The following is a 23,070-nucleotide window of genomic DNA, read 5'->3' as shown; positions in this document are numbered from 1 at the left end:
CATTAATGACAGATGAGTGAGGGAAAAAGCAGAAGACAAGTCTAAAAGAGGAGGTTTAAGCCATACAACACCGTGTCTGGCTGGCATTTGTAGAATAAGTTAGGATCAAGTCCAACAACAGTATCTGTCTGTAGTCCCCAGATCCCTTTGGGGATACAAAATGAGTATACTTGAACAGGCACAACAGAAATAAAGATAATAAGATATGGGAACAACAGATAAGCAAGACATCCTCACATTTATTTGATCCTTGAGACATAGCTACCTAACCACCCAACAATTGCATACAATTAAGTTTAAACTTATTCCTAGCAAATATAACAAGTAACTTGTTTGAATCCCCCTCTTAATTTAATGGGAGTTATTTCAAGGGGGAAATTTTGCTTTAAAGGCTGTCTACCTAGGTGACTAATCTGCAAGAAAGGAGAGTAATGCCAACTTCCCTTTGCTTTTTCATTTTTCCATTCCCCTACCTTTAGAAAGGAAAATACTGTCAACTATAGCCTCTATGCAAACGGTAAAGTGCAAGAAGATAAGATGCATGTTAAAAAAAAGACCTTCTTTTTCATTTAGTTGGAGCAGGTCCTACCTTCTAACAGCTGAGTTGAGTATTTATATGCAGAGATCTATCTGACATAACTGAACTGTTGAGATGCCTAATGTAAGATCTAGCTAGAAAAAATAGATAGAAGCTACTCTTTAAAAAACAGCACTATCTCAAACTTGATTTTAATGCTGTCTTAAGTATACAATCTCTCAAACATACAGAGCTCAATTCTAGACTGCCTCCATGCAGTTGCCAGTGACACCCCAAGAACTGCCTTCCATAATTCCCGAGATGCAGCTGTCCATAAAATCACTGTATCTGTGCCTCTCTCACTAGTCTGTTCATATTACCTTTTGTACTTAGTGCATTAGTGCATTGTATTAAGCTAACTGCTTAATTCTACTTCTTCATGATATAATTAAAATTGAAGTACTTGATAAACTAGAAGAGCACATGCACACAGACACTTTTCCCAACAAAGATTCTCTGAAGGATGAGCAGCACATCTTTGAATAAGCCTATCAGAACAGAAGAAAGGTTAACCAGGACAAGTCACTGAAAATGCAGCATTTCAAAAGTTTCACATCTGACAAGGACTGTGAACATGGAATTTGCTTTCTGCTCTGTCCTTCTCAGATAAACCAGAAAAAAGTACCTCCTGGACATTTCCTTCAATAGTTTCTTGAAGCATGTCTCCATGCAAACCAAAATGCAAGCCAAAGATGATGCTAAGGAAGTTGAGGAATAAATAACCTTACTATAGATGTGAATGGAAAAAAACCTTGTAAGGCTTTACTAAAAAGCAAACATGCAATGAAGAATTCAAGGAAATTCATATACCATTAGTAATTGGGCTTGATGTGATAATTGTCAAAGTGGGGTGGTTTTTTTTATTTAGTTTTCCTTAAATTCTTCAGTTTAATTCTTCAGTTCTTTAAATCCTTCTGATTGAACTTTGTTACTGAAGGGATGGGAAAGGTAATAATCCTATTCTTTCAAGTGATATTAAGCCATATGAAACTGTAAGTGGAGCTCAGCCCCAGGCCGAAGACATGAACTAAGTACAGTCACTTACCTGAAGATAGCCCCAAGACTTACTTATATTAACTAGTTGTTCAGGTGTGGAATTAAATAAACTGGCCCTCCCAGAATCCTTATCATTTTCAGAAGGAATCATGATTATTTAGCACTTCATAGACACCACGATTCTTGTTCAGACCCTGACATTTTGGTTGCACTGTATTAATTAAATTTTTCCTAATACTTTTTCCTCAGAGCATTTAGCTCTGTGGAAAAAAGACTTTGTTAGAACCACCTTGAGAACAGCACTCCTAAATCAATCACAAATATTTGCAAGAGAAAAAAAAGAGTCAAACACTAGATTGACAGAGGAAACAAATTAACTGACAGGTTTACCTGCTTATAATTAGAAGTGGTGGGGGAAAAAGCCAAGGGAAAAAAAATCCAATCTTTTTCTCAGAAAGGGGATACTATCCTTGTGACCAAACAAAATAACAATGGTCAGACATTTGGAAAAATAGCACTAGTTCAGTCACGGGAGTAGCCAAGCTCAGAGGATTACGTTTTTTTCAGAGATGTTTCCCATTTCTGCTGCTGGAGTAGTCTCAGATGGCCAAACTATCCCAGATTCCACTATGTTTTTAATCTCCTGGTTTAGAATCTTCTCTTCAGGTAAGCAACTAATTAAGAGATGATGTGCGCTGTTCTTAGTATTCCCCAAACACTGACATGTGAGATGTCCTAATTCTTATCTCTCAACTCTGAGGAGGGCTTCCCCCCTCTGGAATAATTTCAGTGCATAAACAGAACTTTGACAACATAGCCCAAAGTGGAAGCCTGTTCATTTTCACCAACTTTTAGAGGCTTTAGAAATTCAAGCAGTTCAGATAACCCTTACTCATTGGTAAGTATATAACTTATAAAAGAGAAATTAAAATATTCCATAGCTGACTTTGACACATACATAAAAATTCATAAACAACATTATTAATAAATCAATTCTGAAAAGCTGATCAGGGTCTAAAAAAGACTTTCATACTCAAGATTCCTGTAAGTACAGCTATCAACTGTTCAGTAAACAAAGCTAGAGGCAAGTTTTATTTCTAGTTTTTACCTGCTTTTGATAGTTTCTGGTCTTGACAATGTATTTCATCAGTTGAACAGCTAATTCTTCTGGGCACTAATACTGTAATTTTTCTTGGATAAAAATAGCTCTTCAATTATGTTCAAATATTTTAACTGATGTCATACAATCTTCAGAGGACTTTCAAAAACCTGTCTGGGTGGTTAAGCTTATTCAGTGATAGAAAATCATACTGACCACCTGAGGAACAGCTAGGGACCTGCAAACAAGCTACTGCAGCACAAACATGGCACCAAGGTTTAACCCGCTCCTTGAACAGCCCACAAGGACACTTACACAGAGAAAGCTTAAACTTGGTTAAGTTTAAACGTTAAAGGCTGTCTTCCTCCTTCCACTGAAGGGAGCTACCTTGATTAATACTGCACACAGGGACCATTTCTGCAAAAGCAGCTAACAGCATTTGACCTTGTGAGACTAGTTCCACTGTCTATAATTAGTATAGCTGAATAAAATCCAATTTTTTTTTTCTTAAGTCAAAGTTAACTCCCAGCTAGATCTTAAATCCGAACATAAATTTAATGGATGTTATAAGGGTAAAAACTGCCTGCTTAAAGTCACTGATATCTCAAGATGAAAGCTTCCTGATGTGAGAGACTAGCAATCATGTGCAACTTGCAGTAGATTCACACAAAATATAAAAAGCATTTTCAAAGCAAGTGATGTAATGAACATTCTTATGATACTAAGAATATGCTATGCTTCAACACTTACCGAGTTAAAGTTTTGACTTGGTGCAAAAATTCTAATGTGTCAATTCAAATGTGGAATACTTTATAAAGCCTATGCTATAAAATCTATTTAAGTTTCAAATGCAATTTGTAACATTTATCATTATTGTGGCTGTTTGCCACAATCTTGCATTTTCTCCCTTTTCCTGTCAGTCACCATCCTCCAGGAAAGCTGTTTCTGAATGTCCTACCAGCCAGACTTGTAGTTAAAATTATGACCTTGGAATTCCTGAACAAACTGAATTGCAAGTAATTTTTATGCTTGCAAAGAAAATCCAGGCAGGCAATAAACAGAAACAACACAGATTTAAGAAAATACTACAAGTGTACTAAATTCAGAGAATGCTAATTACTATGTTACAGTATCTTGCTATATATAAGCTAGGTATTCAGTCATAACTCAAGTTCTAAGAACTGAGCCAGCAATTTGAGGCTGTGAATTTGGCTCTACTGTCATTACAGAGAAGGATCAGTATTTAGCTCTACAATTTTTCCAAGTTAATGGATTGCCACATTACAATATATACACCATGCTTTACCTGATATGCCTGCTTCTGGTTAAAAGCAGATGTAACTGTTTGTCCCCATAATTGTTACACTAAATTTTATCTTTCAAGCTTCAAAGCAAGGTAAAACCCAGCAGGACTACAAGTAAGGCACTTTAGTTTTTCGAGTTATTTCTTTTGTAAGTGCAGTTTGAAAGTTACTTTAAGCTTGCTAGCTGGCTTAAGATACTCTTCTTTGGAAAAAGGCATCTTAATTTCTCTTTCAGAAGCAAGACCTAGTCTCAAATTCCATCTGGTATCTGCTTAATATCTGGCAATCCTAGCTCTACTTTGATTGTGACACTGGCTGCTGAACTAGTAAAGCCCAGTATCAGGTTTCCTTCTACAGATGTAAGCCAATGCTGGGTTTAACTGCAATTCCAGGATCACCTTTTGTCTCTCCTCTTTATTTTTCTCCATAACATACAATCATATACACCCCTGGCAACACCAGAGCTTGCATGCCAATGTATCATTACTTGCACTATCTTCACTGTAAGAAGTTCCAGTCTTATTCACGTTTGTTTAGATTACTAACACATAATCAAGGCACAGATATAAAGATTTCCTACACTGTATGATGTTTTGTTACTGGCCATTTAAATCCAGCTACTGTACAAAGTATCCTTCTGCAGTACAATTTACAGTATTTCTATTACTAATCAGATTGAGAGCCAGAGAGAAGTCTTACAAATTCCCACATGTAATTTTAATTAAGATTAGAAGTTTTATCTGTTGAAAAGACACAGATTCCATGCAAATTGAGACTACTCACTACTAGCATTCATTAACAGGGATAAAATTATCTCCTTCATGATAACTGAACCATACCAGCAAAGTCCCAAGTAATTCTAACTCATGTCTGTTTTGACTTTCAATACTTCCTAATACTTCCCTAATAGAAACATGGTATTTGGACATGAGCAAACCTCACTGAAAGTCACACAAATTACACCAACGGTTCTTTTGTTACCACTTCAGACATCTTCCCGAGGGTAACCTGAAAAAGGCATACACTGACATCCAGCAACAACCACTGTTTTCTGCCACATGGTTTTTCTACATGTGCAATGATAGAGGTGCAACCTTAACTGTTTCTTTTCACAATTAACTTCATTAGCTGAATCCACTGATGAACGTAAGTTTCGAAAAAGTCTGACATGCTTAACTGAGAAGGGTGAAACTTGGGCAAAAAAATCCTGTTCTCTCTCTGGCAGCAAGGCAGTACCACTTTGAACCTAGCGATGGTTGCTCCGCAGACAACGTCCAACCTACAAGCAAACCTTAACTAGAAGACGACAACTGCAGACATTGACCTTCATACCTCTGCCCATACGGAGATGCACAGACAACTTGGATGTTTCTTAGGCAACTGTTAAGTTGCTACAAGCTTCAGAAGAGGGTATTTAAGAAAAACCCCAAACACAAAAAATGCTCAACTAATTAAAACTAAACCACAAAGAAAAAATCCCACCCACTAAAACAATTCCCCATCTCCATGTCCCCCCCCCAAAAAAACCCAACAAAACAAACTCAACACAAAAAACAAAAGTCCACATAAAAAGTTCTAGCTAGTATTTGCATGCAAAGCTGTGAACTGCCATAGCTCTACACCTGCTCTGTGAGCAGCTGATGCACCTTAGCCCCCCAGAACTCTCATTTAATGTGCCACAAATTTTCAAGAGGTGAAAGATCTGTGAGTTAGGAGCATAACCCCAAAGGCAAACAAATCACACTTGCAAGCCTGAGCTCATGTCCTGTCCCATGAGGACACCTACACAAAAAACTGAATAATTTTAACCAAATGAATTTGAATTGCACTCATCCCCACACCACTTTCAATTACATGGACTAGATCTTTAGTAGAGAGTTACCAAATTAATGAGGATTAACTTGTTTAATCAAGTCTCCACAAGATTCTATTTCAATCTTAAGATCACTAGTTCATGTTTAGGCCATAATTCTCTGAATCTTCAAATCTTGCCATTTTTTATAGAAACCTGTCATACCTCAAGACTCACTTTGCTAAAAGTCAAATTTTATTTGGTTTGCATGGCAATGTTTAGTTAGCTAGATGGCTTCTGTGAGAAGCTGCCAGAAGCTTCCCCCATGTCCAGGCCAGATGGGCTTCAGGACAGACCCATTGCAGGTCAAAGCTGAATCCACTAGCAACAGTAGCACCTCTGCAACAACATATTTAAGAACGGGGTTGGAGAGGTCAACTGCTGGGCGAAAAACAGCAGCAGAGAAAGGAGCGAGAATATGCAAGAGCAACAACTCTGCAGACACCGAAGTGAAGAAGGAGGGGAAGAAGATATTGCAGGTGCCTGTGCAGAGATTCCCCTGCAGACCATGGTGAGACAGGCTGTCCAATTACAGCCCATGGAAGTGCACAGTGGAGCAGAGATCCACTGGCAGCCCATGGAGGACCCCAGGCCAGAGTAGATAAATGCCTGAATGAGATCGTAACACTGTGGGAATGACATGTTGGAGCAGTTTGTTCCTGAAGGACTGCATGCCCAGAAGGGACTTCCACTGGAGAAGTTTGTGAAGGACTATCTCCCATGGGAGAGACCCCACACTGGAGCAGGGGAAGCATGTGTGGAGTCCTGCTGAGGAAGGAGCAGCAGAGACAACATGGACATTCCCTACCCCTCTGTGCCTCTAAGGCAGAGGTAGTAGAAAATTTAGGAGCTAAGTTTAGCCTGGGAAGAAGGTGTTATTAAGACTTGGGTTCATTTCTCATTATCCTACTCTGATATGATTTGCAACAAATTAAACTGATTTCCCCAAGCTGAGTCTATTTTATCCCCATGACAACAACTGGCAAGAGGTCTTCCCTGTCCTTATCTTGCCCCACAAGCCTTGAGCTGTATTTTTTCTATCTGTAGTGACTTGGCCCTGGCTGGATGCCAGGCACCCACCAAAGACTCTTTATCACTAGCCTCTGCCCTGGACAAGGGAGAGAAAAGATAATGAAAGGTTCATGAGCTGAGGTAAGGACTAGAAGAGATCACTCACCAAATCAAATCAGAGGCAAAAAAAGCTGGAATTAGAGATATTAACTGAATTTATTACTAACAAAAATCAGAGCAGGATAATAAGTAGTAAAGTAAGACCTTAAAACACCTTCCCCTCACCCCTCCCTGCTTCCTAACTTCTACCTCCTTCCCCAGCAGCACAGGGAGAAAGGAATGGGGGTTATGGTCAGTTCATCACAGGTTCTTTCTCCCTCTGCTCAGGGACAGAAGTCCTTCCCCAGCTCCAACGTGGGGTCCCTCCCACATGAGATAGTTTACCATGAATTTTTCCAATGTGAGTCCATCTCACGAACAACAGTTCTCCATGAATGGCTACAATGGGAGTCCATTCCATAAGCAACAGAACCCCTCAAACTGCTGCAGCGTGAATCATTCTTCCATGGGGTGTAGTCCTTCAAGGACAGGCTGCTCCAGCACTGGTCCCCCACAGGATCACAAGTTCTACCAGGGCACTTCTCCAGTGTGGGGCTCTTCTCTCCATCAGTCTGCAAGTCCCTGCCAGAAGCCTGCTCCAGCACAGGCCTCCCATGGGTTCAGTCTCCTCTCAGGAATCCACTTGCTCTGTGTGGGTGTCCTCCACAGGCTGGAGGTCCTCATCCTACATTCTCATGATCTTTCATGGGCTGCAGGAGCACAGCTGCAACCCCATGGGCTGCACCAGAGGCTGGAGAGGAATCCCAACTTTGGTGCCTGGAGCACCTCCTGCCCTTCTCTCTCTACTGACCTTGATGTTTGCAGAGTTGTTCCTCTCGCATGTTCTCACTCTGCTCTTCTCTGGCTGCAATTACAAATGTGCAGTAACTTTTTTCTTTCTTCTTCCTAAATCTGTTATCACAGAGACATTACCACCATTTCTAATTGGTCAAGATTTGACTAGTGACACGTTCATCTTTGGAACTACCAGGGACTGGCTCTGCCAGACACAAAAGAAGCTTCTAGCAGCTTCTCACAGAAGATAAGGCCCTATAGCCTACATACTACCAAACCCTGGCCATGCAAACCCAATACACTACCCCATATAGTTGAGGAGGGGAGTGATAGAGCAGCTTTGGTGGGAACCTGATGTCCACCTAGGGTCAACCCACAACAAATCAAACACTTTGATAAGGTAACAGAAGATGTCCAAAGGTTACTGAAATGTAAAATTGACTCTAGGGTTTTAGATGAGCAGACCTTTCTAAACAAAATCTGCACGTCTGTCTTCTAAGAGCCATCTATTATTTATGCTACGACAATCACAATCACCACAGCACTTGAATGAGCATCACTGCTATATCCTTAATCTTTTACTGAGGAGTTTTACTTTTAGCAAAGTACAAGCTGAAAAACAGCATGTCAAAACAATCTGTATTTTGGGCAAAGCAGATGAATGACTTTTCAGTCTGTCCTGACTGTCCCAGCAAAGCAAGTTTATTCTTCAGGAAACCAGTCTTTCATTCCCATGTTGCTTAAGGTGCCTGCAGTTTACCAAATGCTTACTCTGTTTAGGTTCATGTGATCGATGACTTCAACCTTCTGTACACAAGCTTGTGAATGTTTCCTTATTTTCACTTCCACCACAGCAGATTCAGCATTCAGCTCAGAAAAGAGGCTTCAGGTTTCTTCTGTGAAACTTAGAGCTTATTTAAAAAGTAGTCGCACAATAAGATTAAGTAAAAAAGAACTGTATTACCTGTAAATACAAATATTTTCAAATTGACATATTTGTCTTTGATAAACATTTTTGCAAACTAGATCTTAAGATCTTGCCTCTGGCTAGAAGCAGAACTAGTTAGCAAGACTACACATTGTTCAAAATATTGGTTACTGCAGTTTAATTATGTTCAAACTAACGCACACTTAATGGTGCTTCTTCACCTGTTTCCTGGCTAACCAGGGCCCAGATTTCTAGCAGAAAAGGAGGGCTTCAAGATGTTTTTGTTCTTCAAGCATAAAAGTGGACAACCTACTAGTATCTTTCTGTTCCAGGCTCCACATGAAATATTCTTACTCTCTCACTCTAATTTGTACTTACATTGATATAGCACTCGTCTTCTGAGATTACTCTTAAGAGCTTGATGAAAAGCAACACACAGATCAAAAGGATGCCAAACACAAGCACACAGAGCAGCCTAAATTGTAAAACCCCATTTTCAACTCCTTGGTCTTCGTAGAATTTCAGCTACCACACTTAAGTTTTCTCTGCAAGATCTCTGGCTGAGCCTCAATTTAGCTTTGGGCAATTCTTGAAATAAAAGGTTTAGGGAGATCAGGACAAAAACCAGAGAATCATTAAAAATATAAGCAAATATAAAAATTTAAGCTCAAATATAAACAAAGGTGAAAAGGCAACAATAAAATAAGGGCATACAGTAAGTACAGGTATACATAGCTATAATTTAGAAATGTTTGCTTCCCTCTCTAGTATTCAGATTTAAAAGCAAGTAGAAAATTGTACACTAAAAGAAAGAACATTTGAAGACCAAGCATCCAGAAAAAAAAAAACAACTAGTTAAAAGTGCTTGCTTATTATAGTATTACAGCTTCTCTCTATTCGTCTCCAAACCTACTCAAGACCCACAGAGAATAAATTCCAGGGTGTCTCTTTGTGAAATCCCATCTAATCTGCTACTAAGTCAAAAAAGATGTATCAGAAAAACAGAAGAGTGATATTCTCCAGCATGACAGTCAGCTATTCTTGCCTCTTCATCCTCCTCGATGCCACAGGACTACTACAGTCTCTTTGATTCCACCAAGTGACAATTTGATGACAATTTGGCATCAGTTCCTAGAAGCATGGCACATTCTTAAATAACTTATCTTGGTAGAGGGTTAGATTTTTGCACATAACAGTTCACAAAAAGCACAAGTCCAAGGCATCTCAAACTGTATACTTGTTGATATAAAACCACCTTGGAAATTCCTCTATGGATTGATATTATATTTGTAAGAATTCTGAAGGAGAGTTCACATTTGACACAAACTCATTTTTGACGCTCCTCATCACAAAACCCATGAAAACAACGTTGCATAGTCTGTATGCTTCTACCAATATAAACAACAGACAGTAAATAACAAAAGGACCATTCCCTGAATGGGGATAAAATCACCAGACTCACAGAATGTCTACTGCCCATCAAATCTCCATTTTAAACAAGTCAGAAGAATCACAAAAAGACAGTATGATATAGCCTTAGTCATACTAACTATATAAATATAACTCCAGAAGTGCAAGAGTCAAGATTTTGCAAGCTGTATTAACTTATATACTCTCCCAACCAAAAGAAAATCCTTCAGCAATATTTTATGCAAAATGCAACCAAATAAAGCCAAGTAGGCTGTTATGGATGGTCAACTTGTACATCAAGCTTTCAGAATGTTACCTTGTAGGTAACTTCACACTGAAAGATCACAGGAGGGTGACTGCCCGCATCTTACAAACTCTAACAATCCCCCATAACTGCTTCATATGTACAAGATTAATAAAAGAGGTTCCTGTATGTTGTTGGGTTGCCCACACACACACCTGGACACAGCCACGCATACAGAATGGCTTGAGTAGAAAGGGATCTAAAAGAAGATGTAGTTCTGCCAGACACAGACAGGGATACAGCCCCCTAGATAAGGTAGCTCAGGGCCCCATCCAGCCTGGCTTTGAACACTTCCATTACTCAGTATCAACAGTAAATGTCACCTGATAAAGAAATCAATCTAGTCCTAAACACTGCAGAGAGTAAGATTTTTAGGTAATTTCCACTTCAATTAAGATTAATTCCACTCCATGTTCCAGTTTACCCTTTGGAAACAGTTTGCAACTTTCCACTCTTCTAACAAACTACTTCTAGGGGAGGTATTGCACCAGATGTTATAGAAATTTGATTAACTGCAAACAAGGATGGTACAGTTTCACAACTCAACTATCACTGTAATCTGGATTCTGATTCAGTTTAACTACTGTTCAGCACACTACCTTCATCTAAAATAAAAAATACTAGACCATACATGAACCCTCAAAAAAAAAAAAATTCAAAGTAACTGGTCTGACTCTGCAATTACCAAAAACACTTTCACTTCTGTAGTGTTGAAGTGCCACTCCTAGTAACAGGTTCTCCTTCTATCTCCTGTACCTCCCCTCTGGAACTCCACATAGATAACTCACAAGTGTCTGCAGCTCATCCTTGACAGAGATGTGGTGGGACTGATTTTTTTGCTTCCTCCTGATAGACGAAGCATGCTTTTAAGAAACTTTTCTTCACTGCAGACATAAAAAAAAGTGAAGGCACAATTGGTTAGCTTTCAGAAACAGAGACTGTGAGTGGGAAAAATAGGACAAGACTTCAAAAGCTAAGACAACTAAAGCAGAAAAACAAAAAGTTGCAAAGACTGTGTTGACAAATTATTTCAGACTACCTGAAGACAATGTCACAAAGTTATAGAGTAAGCCATACTAATAGAAATGCTAAAGTACATATTTTCTTTTAATCCAGATTACCTACTGAAATTAGGTAATAATGTTATCATTAAAGCTAGTAAGAGTCACTTCAATGTTAACAAATCTTGATGCAAAGAACACATTCCCCTGAGTTTTTATGAAAAAAAAATTTAATGACATAGCCTTGCTTTGTCTTCAGTTATGAAAATAAACTGTTCTCCTGTTCCAGGTTTTCAATACTGCCCAAAAATTTAATGATGTAAGGTTTCTCACAGCTCTACAATTAGGGAATTGGAAATTATTTCATGAATGAGTAACAGTGGCACACAATATCCTTTTTGCAAAGACCTGGTCAAGTAATTCATATTTAGGCCAGCTTCCTGTGTTGCAACAGCTGCAGGAATGATACCAAGTGATCTAAGAAAGTACAGATTTCCTGAAGAGAATTTCAAGCTGGGGAGAAACATGAGATATTGCTTGTCTGCCACAGGATGCAAACACCAATCCACTAGAAGGGCTAGGCTGTCCTACTCCTGCATTGCAGTCTAGCCTTCCTCTCTTGGTCAGGAATGAACTAACCATGTGGACTTACTTGGCTGTCTCTTTTAGTAGTTGCATAGCCAGGATTTACATCAAGTCCTCAGATTAATAACTATAGAGTGCTGACTGGGACAGTGTACAAGGTATTGTCAAATGCTTCCTCTTCTTCCTGGTTCACCTCTAAAAAGACTCTAATTCTATAACACATATTTCTCTAGTGTCTTATAGTGACTTTCACTCTACTACTTCAGTAGTAAAAATCACTATTAAAACACTGTTCTTGAAAAAGAAGCATCCTGAATAGCTACAGGGCCCCCAAATAATAAATTTTATATTTCAAAAATTGCCTAATAGGCAGATTTCCAACCTAGTGTTTACAGCCTTCCTCCCTTTCCTTGCTGCTAGAAGAGAAACATGCAGTATGTCAGGAGCTCACAACAGCATGCATGAGCAGGCACACATAAAAAGAAAAAATTTTCACTTTTAGTTGTCCAGTGTTTCTTTATACATTCTAAAGCTTAAGAAATGAGAGTTTCCAGTAGCCATAACCAACTACTGCTTTTAAAGGTAGCCTCATTCAACAGCTTCATGAAGAAAGTCTGTACCAGCAAACAAGGTCTTTGACTTTTTTGAAATAGCATTTGTCTACTACAAGCAAACTGCCATAACTTCATTAAAATATTACTTCTACTATGCCTGTCCACCCAGTTGCCTCATGGATGACAGGCCTTAAGGAAAAAGGCATGCATTAGATGCTCTAAGGTACTAAAGATCTACTACATGCAAATGTTAAACAACTACGAAAACTCAGCTTGAAAATAGGTCTATTAATTGCATTCAAGTACAAAAGCACTTCTTTTTTCCGCCTGCTTTATGCAAGAAAAATAGAAACAGACCATCTTAACCACATCTGAGCAGGAAAACAAAGTTTGCCTTGAAATAAGAAGGTGTAGTTACTGTAGATACTCCTTTCATCTCTCTGAACAAGGAGGCTGTCTAAAATATCCCTCTACCTGACCTAGATGCAACAGAACACAGCAGAAGCCTGCCCCAACTCAGCAGGGATTCGGCACACTGACACCACACAGTGCACTTCGGTCTGCTTTTGGATTAGTTCTGAGGTAAAGGAGTGGCAGCATTCACAACCACAAGCTAAACACGGACTTCTGTCATACAGCTTGTGCTGAGTGATCTGTTTTACTAAGGGAGCAAATTTGATTAAAACTCCCAACTGGAGCCTAACCTGACGAACACTCTCAAATGTCAGCTAGGTATCTGAAAGTCATCTAAGCATTACTTAGAAAGGCCAATTCACAAAGGATCCGCCTACCCTCTCAGCATACATCCAAGGACAAGAGTGCCTGTTTTTATCGGTAAGATATTCTTATCCTTAAGAGCACCTCTCTGTACCTAACCCTGAGCAGCCAGCAGAGCTCTGTGGATGACAGGATTGGCACAGTAGCAGTAAGCGTCAAGTACTCAAGTACTTCTGTGACTCTTGCACTTCCCACATCCCAGATGATAGGTGGACAACTGTTTATTTTAGTTCCTTGTCACATTTACTAACTGCGAGATCACAAGCTACAGTGTAGCCTTCAGCACACTTCCTTCCTCAGCCATAGAAGCAATTTCTTTCTCCTTTTGTAGGACCTCACCTAGATTCCCATCTGTTTGCCTCTGCTCCAGAAAGGCTCTCAATTAAAAAGACAGTCAGTTTTACTCTGCAAAAACTGGCACAGCACAAAAAGAACTGTCATGGCTCATTTCAGATTTATTTTTGATGAACTGTCCTACAGGAGAGCTTTGGAACAAAATAGCACAATTTTAATTCCACTCAGAAAACTTATCTGGTGCACATATATTGTAATAGAAGCACAGGTACAGACAGTAAAAAGTCTATTGCCCACCCCCACCTCCCCATTTAAAAGTTCTGGTTTTACTTTTTTTTTGGTCTTTCAACTCTGTTTAACAGATTATTTCACCCCTAGGCAGAGAGGTGCTCCAAGTATGATCATCCTTGCTGCAAAAAAGATACATGGCATGGCACTTATATTGCACAGTGTAATTCCAAACTCAGTTACTTGGGTACAGATAGCAATATGGTTTTACACTACAGCTCTAAGTTAAACCTGAAGTAGCTCATAACGCTACAAGAAACAGAGGTACTAAAGGAATAAAACATCACATCTAATTAGTTAATTTTTGCAAAGCTTTTAATGTGAATAGTATAAATATCCCTCACTATTCACAAAGTCTACAGGATAGATTTTGAGCAAAAGTAAAAAAAGATGCAATGAATAATAGAAATGAAAATATTAAACTCTACCAAGTCTCGTTTGGTTTCTTCCCCTCCCAAAAGCTTGTGATTTTAATATAGAGGCAAATCATCCAAAAAGTAGTAAGTTAAAGTTTCAAGTTTTTCACAGAGATAAGAGACTCTTTCCAAAGCGAAATACACTTGTTTTTGAATGGTTATTCTTAAAGGCAATGTGATTGCTTCACTGCCTTTTAATTATAATTCATGGAAAGGAAGAGTGTTTCTTGTCTCCCTTTCTTATAAGAGTAATTTCAACATATACTTCATTGTGAAAAAGTACTGAAAAGTCTTTGTCATACACTGTCTACACATCTCATCCTGGGGTAAGATGTAGCTGTTATGTGCGGAAAATTACAATTACACTAATCAAAACGTCTAAATGCAAGAACACGTATGAAACCTGCATGATTTTCAACCTGGGCATACCTGACATACCGTCTCTTTGAAGTGTACTTCCTTACTATCATATCCCAAAGCAGTACAGAGAAAGACTTTCCTTTTTTTGTGTCATTTACCCTGAGCAGCATAATCCATGCCTTCAAGATGGAAACAGGAGTAAAAGCGTGGTATTCTTTTTTGCAAAAACCTTGGTTTCTCATGCTCTTTTGTAATCTAGGGCCAATGCGAGAACATTCAGATTTGGTTTTATTCTCTCCTCTGCAAACTTTGTTTTCCTTCCACCACCTCTTCACCAACGCACACAGAAGGGTACGACGACCTCAGGCTCATTAGACGGGTTTGGCGCAGGAAGTGTCAGTCAAATTCTTCCATTTGCTTTGACACGGGTGATGGTGGGGTGTTTAGACGAGGCGAACATCCCTGTCATTTCCTTTTCATTTTGTGATAAGCAGGAAGGGAACTTGCAGGCCCCCGCGCTGTTTGCTTGTCCCACTCCGTGGCCCCCCCAGGCACAAGCCGCGCCCGGCCTGCCCCCCCGCCTCGCCCCCACACACCGGCCGGAAAGAGCGAGCGGCTTCTCTCCCGCGGCCGGACTAGGTGGGGCTCGCCTCGGACTTCCCGCTGACAACGCCGGCGGCCGCCGGGCTCCGTCCCCTTCCCCGCCCGCGGCGGGGCCGAGCCGGGCGTCACCCGCCCCTCCCCGCGGCCGTCCGGGCCCCACGTCGCGGCCCCGACCCGCGGGGTTACAACTTTCCGCTTCCGCTCCAACTTCTGCTCCGGGGACCGGCGGGCGGGGGGGATGCGGCGAACGGCAGGGCCGGGCCCTGGGCCCGGCCGCGACGGCTGCCCCTCAGCGCCCCGCTCCCCCCACCCCCTCGGGGTCCCACCACGCCTGAGGCCGGACGAGGCGGCGGCTCCCGGTTCCACTTCCGCCACGTTCCGGGCTGCTGCCCCTTCCCTCAGAGCGCGCCGCTCCCCGCCGTCGCCGCCGCCACCCCCCTCTCGCCGCCGCCGCCCCCACCCCACCCCGCCCCGCCACCTGTACCAGAGACGCCGCGCCGCTCCCCGCCACAGCGGCGCGGCCCGGCCCGCGCTGCCCGCCGCAACCCACCGGACAGCGCCTCCGCTCCCCGCCGGCCGATCCCGCTGCGCTGCGCCCGCCGCGCTCCGCTCGGCTCCGCTCGGCTCGGCTCCGCTCGCCGCCTGTGCCGGGGCGCGGCTCGGGGCCGTCGCCGTGACGCCGCACGCCCAGCCTCGCTCTGGCGCGGCGGGGGCGGAGGGAGGGGCGGGCGGGGGGAGGGCTGACCCGCGCGCCGCCCCCTGCGCACGCGCGCGGCCGCCCCGCCCCACCCCGGGGCCGGGGTCCGCCGAGGGGAGCGGCGGCCCGGGGCCGGCTGCCCGTGCGCGCCGGGCGGGAGAGCGTGCGCCGAAAGCGCTTCGTGGTTGCGTAAAGTTAATTAAGAACGTAAAGAGCTGGAAAAGTAAATGCCACTGCACTGTTGCCTGCATTTCTAAAGAGGTGTTGAGACCCGCTGGTGAAGGGCTTTTCAGAGATGCCGCATACTGCTGGTTTGATGTGGACCAGTATGCCTCTGGATATGAACAGCCTTTCATTAGTCTTGCCGATACAAAGCAGGATTCCCAGTGCCTGCAAATAATCAGGGTATTAGCTTTTCTGTTATTTTAGTCCTAAATACATAAATCACGTTTCCCGCCCCCCCCCCCCCCCACCGCCGTCACCCATATTTTCCAGTTACAAAATATTTAGCTGATAAAGATTTAAAAAAATAAATGAGCGTTTAAGTTTCTAGGAAACACTTAGTAAGCAAAGAGTTAACGTGGTGCTTTCAGACAAAACTTGTGCTCTGAGGAAGTCCACGTTACTTCCACACTTGCACAAGAGTGCATAAAACTGACAGGAAGTTGCAGTGAGGCTTCTGGCAAGGAGAGTGGGTGTGGAGGAAGCAGTGGCTTTCTGTCTATAGGACAGAGATAGAAAATGAGACCGTATGAGTTCAAGAGAATCTGTGGGAGATGCTAAAGCTCAGAGCAGGGTCAAAGGATGACCAGGGAAATGAACTGCCCTTGGTAGGGAAGACTTCATCAAGATACAGGGCATCCAGAAAGCAATGCACTTTAAAAAATATTTTTTCTTTTACGGTGTTGCTCCCAAATCCTGAATGTCATAAAATCTCTTCCAAAGTCCAGACAAATCTCTTGGTGTTTTACAGCTTAAACCCGTGTGCAGTCCTTTGATAATGAATCCCCGTAAATGATGGATAATGCAAGACAGCTCTGCTTGTGAGAAGTCCATAGAAACCAGTCCTTTCTTGGCAAGGCATCCTGTGCAGGACAAAAATCATTAATGAGATGAATAGGTGAAATACAGCCTTTCAAATGAAAATCAGAAGAGCATTTCATGCAATTATTAGCTGTGTAGCATATTAGCTCACCAGACAGAAAAATACTTGTATTCTTACTTTGTCCTGTCACTAGATAACTGTTATCAGCACCCAGAAATATTTAGAAGAAAAGAACAAAATAAATATCCTCAACCCTCAGAACTTTCTTCAGTGAACTAGGTTAATCACAAATAACTTGCAGTGTTCCAGGAACAGATACATGTCATTAATGTGATAGAATTTTACAGTGTGCCTTTAATTGTTCTGTGTTTTATAGGCTCTGGGGCAAAAACTCCTCTTTGCTATACAATAAGAAAAGAGGAAGGTGGCCTTTTGGAGTCTTGACTAAATCTCTGTGAGCAGATCGTGGTGTTCTGAGTTTCATATAGGAGTATCTGAAACCTAGTATTTTACAAGAAGTGTATATATACATATATAAATATATGGTTTGCTTAATTTAGACATGTTTGGAAATCGATCTCTGTAACCAGAAAAAATAGTCAATTAGGATTCATTCTAAGCAAGAGACCAAGTGTTCCCTCTCCCCAACTCTCTCCGCCACATAGTTTTAATATAAATTGGGCCTTTAATTTTGGATTTTCCTATGAATCATCTAGCTAATCCTCAGCTCAATTCTTAAACCGGCTTTACTGATATCAGTGTGACTGGCAAAGAGCAATTGGTGTGCTAACAAGGCATACTCACCCAGTACTTCACAGGGGCTTGTTCTGCTCAGCTTGCTCAGAGTTTCTACCTGCCTAATCGCTGACGGTCACTCAGGCTGCTAACAAGTGCTGAGGTTTCCCTATGACAGAGCAACACCCCAGAGAGCTAGGAGTATGGGAGAAATGAGGCGGATACGGCTGCAGCACTGTTGTGTTGAATAGGAACAACACAGATACATCAGCTTGCTTTAGTGGGGCTGCCCATGCCCAGCATTGATCTGGAATTTTTAAAAGAAGAAGGTCAAATACTCAATTGCCTGTTTACTGAGACCTGCTTATGCACATGAATCTTAATATCAAATAGACCTTCCTAAAGCACTGTAACACTTGTCCTTTGTGCTGTAACCTCTGTCTCCCAATTTACCAGTTGCTGCATGTACTTCAAAACCCTTTTATTTCAATGACCAGTGCTTAGCTGTAGGTATTTCAGTCTGCTCATTACTAACACAATGAGCTACCTGATAATGTCATGGCTCTTGTGACCCCCTCATGAAGAAGATCTTCCTCATGGAAAATGAGGAGGAAAATACTGACTAATCTTGTTAAAAAGTTCAGTGGAATTAGTGGGGGAATAAGGTGGGGGTTGACAGATTATTTGCAGAAAACAAAGTAATAGTTTTTAAATTATTCTTTAATAAAAGCTTGTCAGGGTAGCCTTTGGTCACCTCTGTGTAATTTTCCTGACTTTACCTGCTTTGTTTTCATTGGGATTGCATGGGTGTTGGAGTGAAGAATGTAGCAGTATGTGTATTGCAGTTTCATTACTGCTGAAACACAGCCATCTCTGGGACAGAATGCAGAGCTGGCTTGTGCCAGCAAACTAAAGTTAAAAGGGTATGTAGTGCCAGGGAATACAGTGCTGGCTGCATGCCAACTATCTGTGAGCTTTTCTAGAAATTTGCCACGATGGAAAAAGAAACGCTGTTTGGCAAATCCTAATAGGATGCTTTACTTTCAGAGGGGAAGCAAATTCCTCATCTTTTAAGGGGAATGGACTGAAGGGGATCAATTCTTAGCTTTACAACTCGGCTGTTCCAGCAAAGAATGGTTACTAGATTAGAATGTGTTTTGGATCATGAGAGCAATAAAGAGAAAACTTCTTTAACACTAAAGAAAAATAACGTATTCTTGTGACATAGATATGTGAAATGTTTTTTCATTCTGTATCCTTCAAAATTAATTTTATTTGTTATTTCTCCATACTCAGAAGATTTAGTCACACAGAGTGGGAATACCTGTCTGTCTGGATAGAACCTTGAGATGTTTCAGGGATGTGTCTTCCCCTCCAGACTCTTTCACCTGATAATTATTAGTTCTACTTGTTCATCATCTTCCCTTCAGACATAGCATCCATTATGCAGTTCTGCTTCTTAATGTCTCTTCATTGCATCTTCTTGATATATTGCTGTTTGTTAATCAAAGGTGTTTAAATATTGGTTTAATCACAAGCTTGACTGAAACTTAATATGAAGACTTTTTTCTCAATTTTTTTTTCACTTTCCATGCATTTACCTCATTGTTGAGGAAAATTCTGTCACTTCGCTCCTCTTTCTCCTTCAAACCATCTTGAGTTAATGCTTTTTCTTATCTCTGAGTGATGCTCCATGACTCTTCAATTTAACTGCCAAAATCTCTTACTGAACTAGCCCTTTTCCTTATCCTTGGCCAAAATCCTATTATTTGTTCATACAATATTGTCCTCCCTTTATCTTGTGATTTGTCTCCTTCCGTACCCTCAAAGTGATAACTGCTTTGAGATGCAAAATTTGCTATTGTTTTATTAAGCTGGTGTAGAACAGGCAATGGACACTACTGCAATTTAAACTGTAAATGTCAGCATTTATTTACAGGTATCTAATTTTTTAATCTATTTTCTTCTGTCTTTGGGAGACTGCTTTTATATCACTGCAGTTACTCCAGATAAAGCAAGGAATAGCTGTTTCACAACATAGCTGCTGTGAAAGCAAAGTACTCTGAATTGCAGAAGAATTCAAGAAAATGTCCCAAGCTTTGGAAATTAAAACTCTTAAAAATTAGGATTCGTTTAGTAAAAGGAAAAGCCTACTTTATTTTATCCTCTGTGGAAAATCCTTTTTCAAATTGCTTTGGACAACTCATCAGATAAGGAACAAGATTGTCACAGCAACATAAGTGCTTTAAAAGTTTAAATTAAGAATAATGTATCTACTTGAAAATAGAGAATGAATATAATTACCTGGAGGAAAACCTGTCTAGGATATGGGTGATTATTTCTCTCAAAAAAAAAGTTGAAAGTCACACACAAATTTTCACAGTTTCAAAGCTTCAGAAGTTTCACTTCCCTGCTTTTCCAAGAGAACATTTCTAGCAGTGCATGATGCAGAAAGGTGGTTACTACTTTCTGAATCACCAGCTGCTGTGATACCTGGATAGTTCTTCAAAGTCTTCCATAAAAGGGCTGGATGCAATGGCATTGTGATGACTGATCACAATGTGTCAGTATAAAGCTGTAAACCAACAGTTTCCTAATTTATAATTCCGCACTATTCCCAAGAATGTCCTTCTCCACCCCATTACATGATATTTCAGAATAATGTATGAAGCAAAGTAGAACAGCCTGATTAAAGATAGCACTGAGTCCATAGTGGTACTGCTATCAAGTACAGGGAAAGTGGGTACTTTTCATTCTGCTTTATGAGAACATGAAAGTACAGGATTTTTACTTGGTAAAAATGTGTTTATAATTATAAGTGAATGTTAGTAATAATATTTTAACAATTGTACCCTTCTTTTGTTGTTTGATTTTTTTCCCCTTTTTCATTGCTACTTGTTTCTAGCATACTCATTTGTATCCAGATTCTGAAGAAAGGTTCCTTTGATTTTAATAAGCTTTATACCAGGACCTAAATTTATCCCTTGAGCGATGTGCAATATTTAGTAATACTTGCATTTAAAATATATATTCACTTCTCGTTCATGTCAATATTAAGGCAGGAACAAATACATTTAACAATGACAGGCCTAAAAATACTCAATGTTTTTGTCCTGCTTTCCCTAGCAGCCGAATTATGTACCAATTAATACAGCAATTTACACTGACATAAATGTGTAAGCGACTTTTCATTGCTTCCTTTTTTGTCTCTATCTGCTTCAGAATCAAGCCTTAATTAACACAATGGGCCAAAAGCATTCATGGGAAAATAATTATTTACATTAGTAGTTCATTAGTTTTGGTAACTCAGTGTTTGGTTAGAAAAACAAAATATACAGTACAGAAAGGAGAATTTATTTCATAACTTTGCTAGATCATTATCTTCTTAGCTTTCTCTGTACATGTGGCCTTGTTCTTCTATATATTTTCTCTGGCCATGGAAACTGTTACTGAAACTACAATCATGAGAGATGTCTTAATAAGTACAGTTAAAGTCTACACCAAGGAATAAACATATTCCTTGCCTTTTAAAGCTAGCCAAAAAGCAGGTTAATTTTTCCTGTTATTATTTTTTGGTTTTTTCCAAAATGAATGCATCACAAGTTTTTTAGAGGATAAAAATTTCTGGTTTGCTTCTTTCTTAAAAAGTCCATAAATTGCAAACCCCTGAAATAGTAATTTCATTAAAGTGTTTGCCAGAGTGTTTATCCAATGGTATATGTTATAGTTAGAAGAAAATATTTTAGTGAAATTTTGTATAAAATAACCAGTGTAAAACCAGGAAAATGTTGATTTTGAATCAATGCATATATTCAGACCATCTCCAGATAAGATGTTACATGTGGCACAGGCTGTTATATCTGTTCACAGTCTGATCTGGAAAAGTTCAGATGTTTTTTCAGTCGTATGAGTGCAGTGATAATCAATGGCATCAGACCTGTGCAGGGACGTGGTGATGCCCCACTCTGCCTCCTCTCGCTCACTCTGTCTCGTCACACTCTTCAGCTTGTTTTCTTCACTTTAGCCTGACTTTCAGGGTGGTTTAACAGCTAGTAGGTCTTTAACCCATTTGCCTCTTTCTGCTGTCACATTTAGAAGGACTCAGGGGTCAAATCCCTTCTTGTTCCTTAAGAGTCCTGAAAGTCTGAATAGAAGATTTGTGCTATAGATTTATTTTATGAATGCTTTCATTTTACTTCTGCTGTACTATGCAGTTCTGTTGAACTTAAAATTGAAGATTTCATAATATCCTATTCACATGAGATATCTTTGTTGTAATATTCACTTTTTATCAATAAAAACATGCATTTGAAATTAAATTGCTGTCCTCTTCCTTTCTTAGAAATTCAGAAGTCCCCAGACTTTTAATTGCCTCTGCACTACACAAAATCTTCTGTTTCAACCTCAAGCAGCATAAAATTTGAACTCCAGACAGGATTTTAACATTCAGAGAAGGTTGGTGAAGAGGAGGCCTGTGAATCACTACAAAAAGATAGGGACAGAATGGAAGCTGTTGCCCTGGTGTTGCATTTCTTCCCGTGAAAATGATACTCCTGTTGCCCTGGTGCTGTGTTTCACATGCTAAGGTGATACTCCACCGGCTATGCTAGTTGTGCAGCCTGTTTGTGTGCCCTGTGTGGCATTTCCAAATTCAATTCAAATTAAAGAAGACACAGGGGCATGATTTTAATGATGTGACATAAAATAAAAATTCTAATTTGTTTTAACGGTGTTAACACTTGAATTGTTAGTTTTCCTCCCTGCTTTTTCTAATTTTTGTTGTTTTCTACATTTTTCCTTTTCCATTCTTCCTTAAAAAATCATCAAATTATATGAGTTTCAGACCCCATTGAGGCCATAATGAATTCAAGTAATGGGTTTCATGGTGTCTTTCTCTAATTCCTATAATTGTGTCTATCCTTTATTCTACATAATCTCATTATTTTATAAAATAGCAAGTTTCCTTTCCCACTTCTTCTCTTTATCTTTTATCTTGACTCCCTTTTTGCTTCAAGATGGTATTTTAAAGACTTCAAGTTAGTTCTAGGGTGGAGTTGTGTGATATAATCAACTTCAAAATGTTATTTAAATTTCCTCTCATCCACTACAATACAGAAATTTATGCTCAGAGATCAGCATTTACTCTTACTGTATTTTTTAATGCTTCTTCAGTGTTATAAAGAGATGACTGTAGCTTTTTTTGCCTGAAATTACTCTTAGATTAGTACCTTGTTATTTAACAATTTTGGTACATAACAGTAGATTCAGAGAAAGAGCAGTGCCTTGTAGATAACCAGTTCTTGCAAATAGCTTTTTATCAATTAAGTGGGGTTTTTTTCT

At 40.2% G+C, this 23,070-nt stretch overlaps 1 protein-coding gene across 4 annotated transcripts in view; it reads right to left on the bottom strand.

Moving 5' to 3' along the window:
* The window catches only part of RAP1B (RAP1B, member of RAS oncogene family), a 31,131-nt gene extending 15,232 nt beyond the window's left edge, over window positions 1–15,899 (bottom strand). Inside the window, exons 1-2 of one of the 4 annotated variants that reach the window (XM_085569594.1) lie at window positions 15,804–15,899; window positions 11,164–11,259 (exon numbers count right to left, since the gene is read on the bottom strand). The gene's annotated coding sequence lies outside the window, so the exon portion shown is untranslated. Of the gene's footprint in view, window positions 1–8,504; window positions 8,698–11,163; window positions 11,260–15,803 lie in introns of all 4 variants that reach the window. The other 3 variants (XM_085569592.1, XM_085569593.1, XM_021544280.4) reach the window with 3 other exon arrangements.
* Window positions 15,900–23,070: the final 7,171 nt, after the last annotated feature.

The sequence above is a fragment of the Lonchura striata genome, chromosome 1A, assembly GCF_050655825.1.
Source record: "Lonchura striata isolate lonStrDom1 chromosome 1A, ASM5065582v1, whole genome shotgun sequence".
Lineage (NCBI taxonomy): Eukaryota > Metazoa > Chordata > Aves > Passeriformes > Estrildidae > Lonchura > Lonchura striata.
The sequence above is the reverse complement of the archived record's forward strand: the minus strand, read 5'-3'. Positions and strand labels throughout refer to the sequence as shown.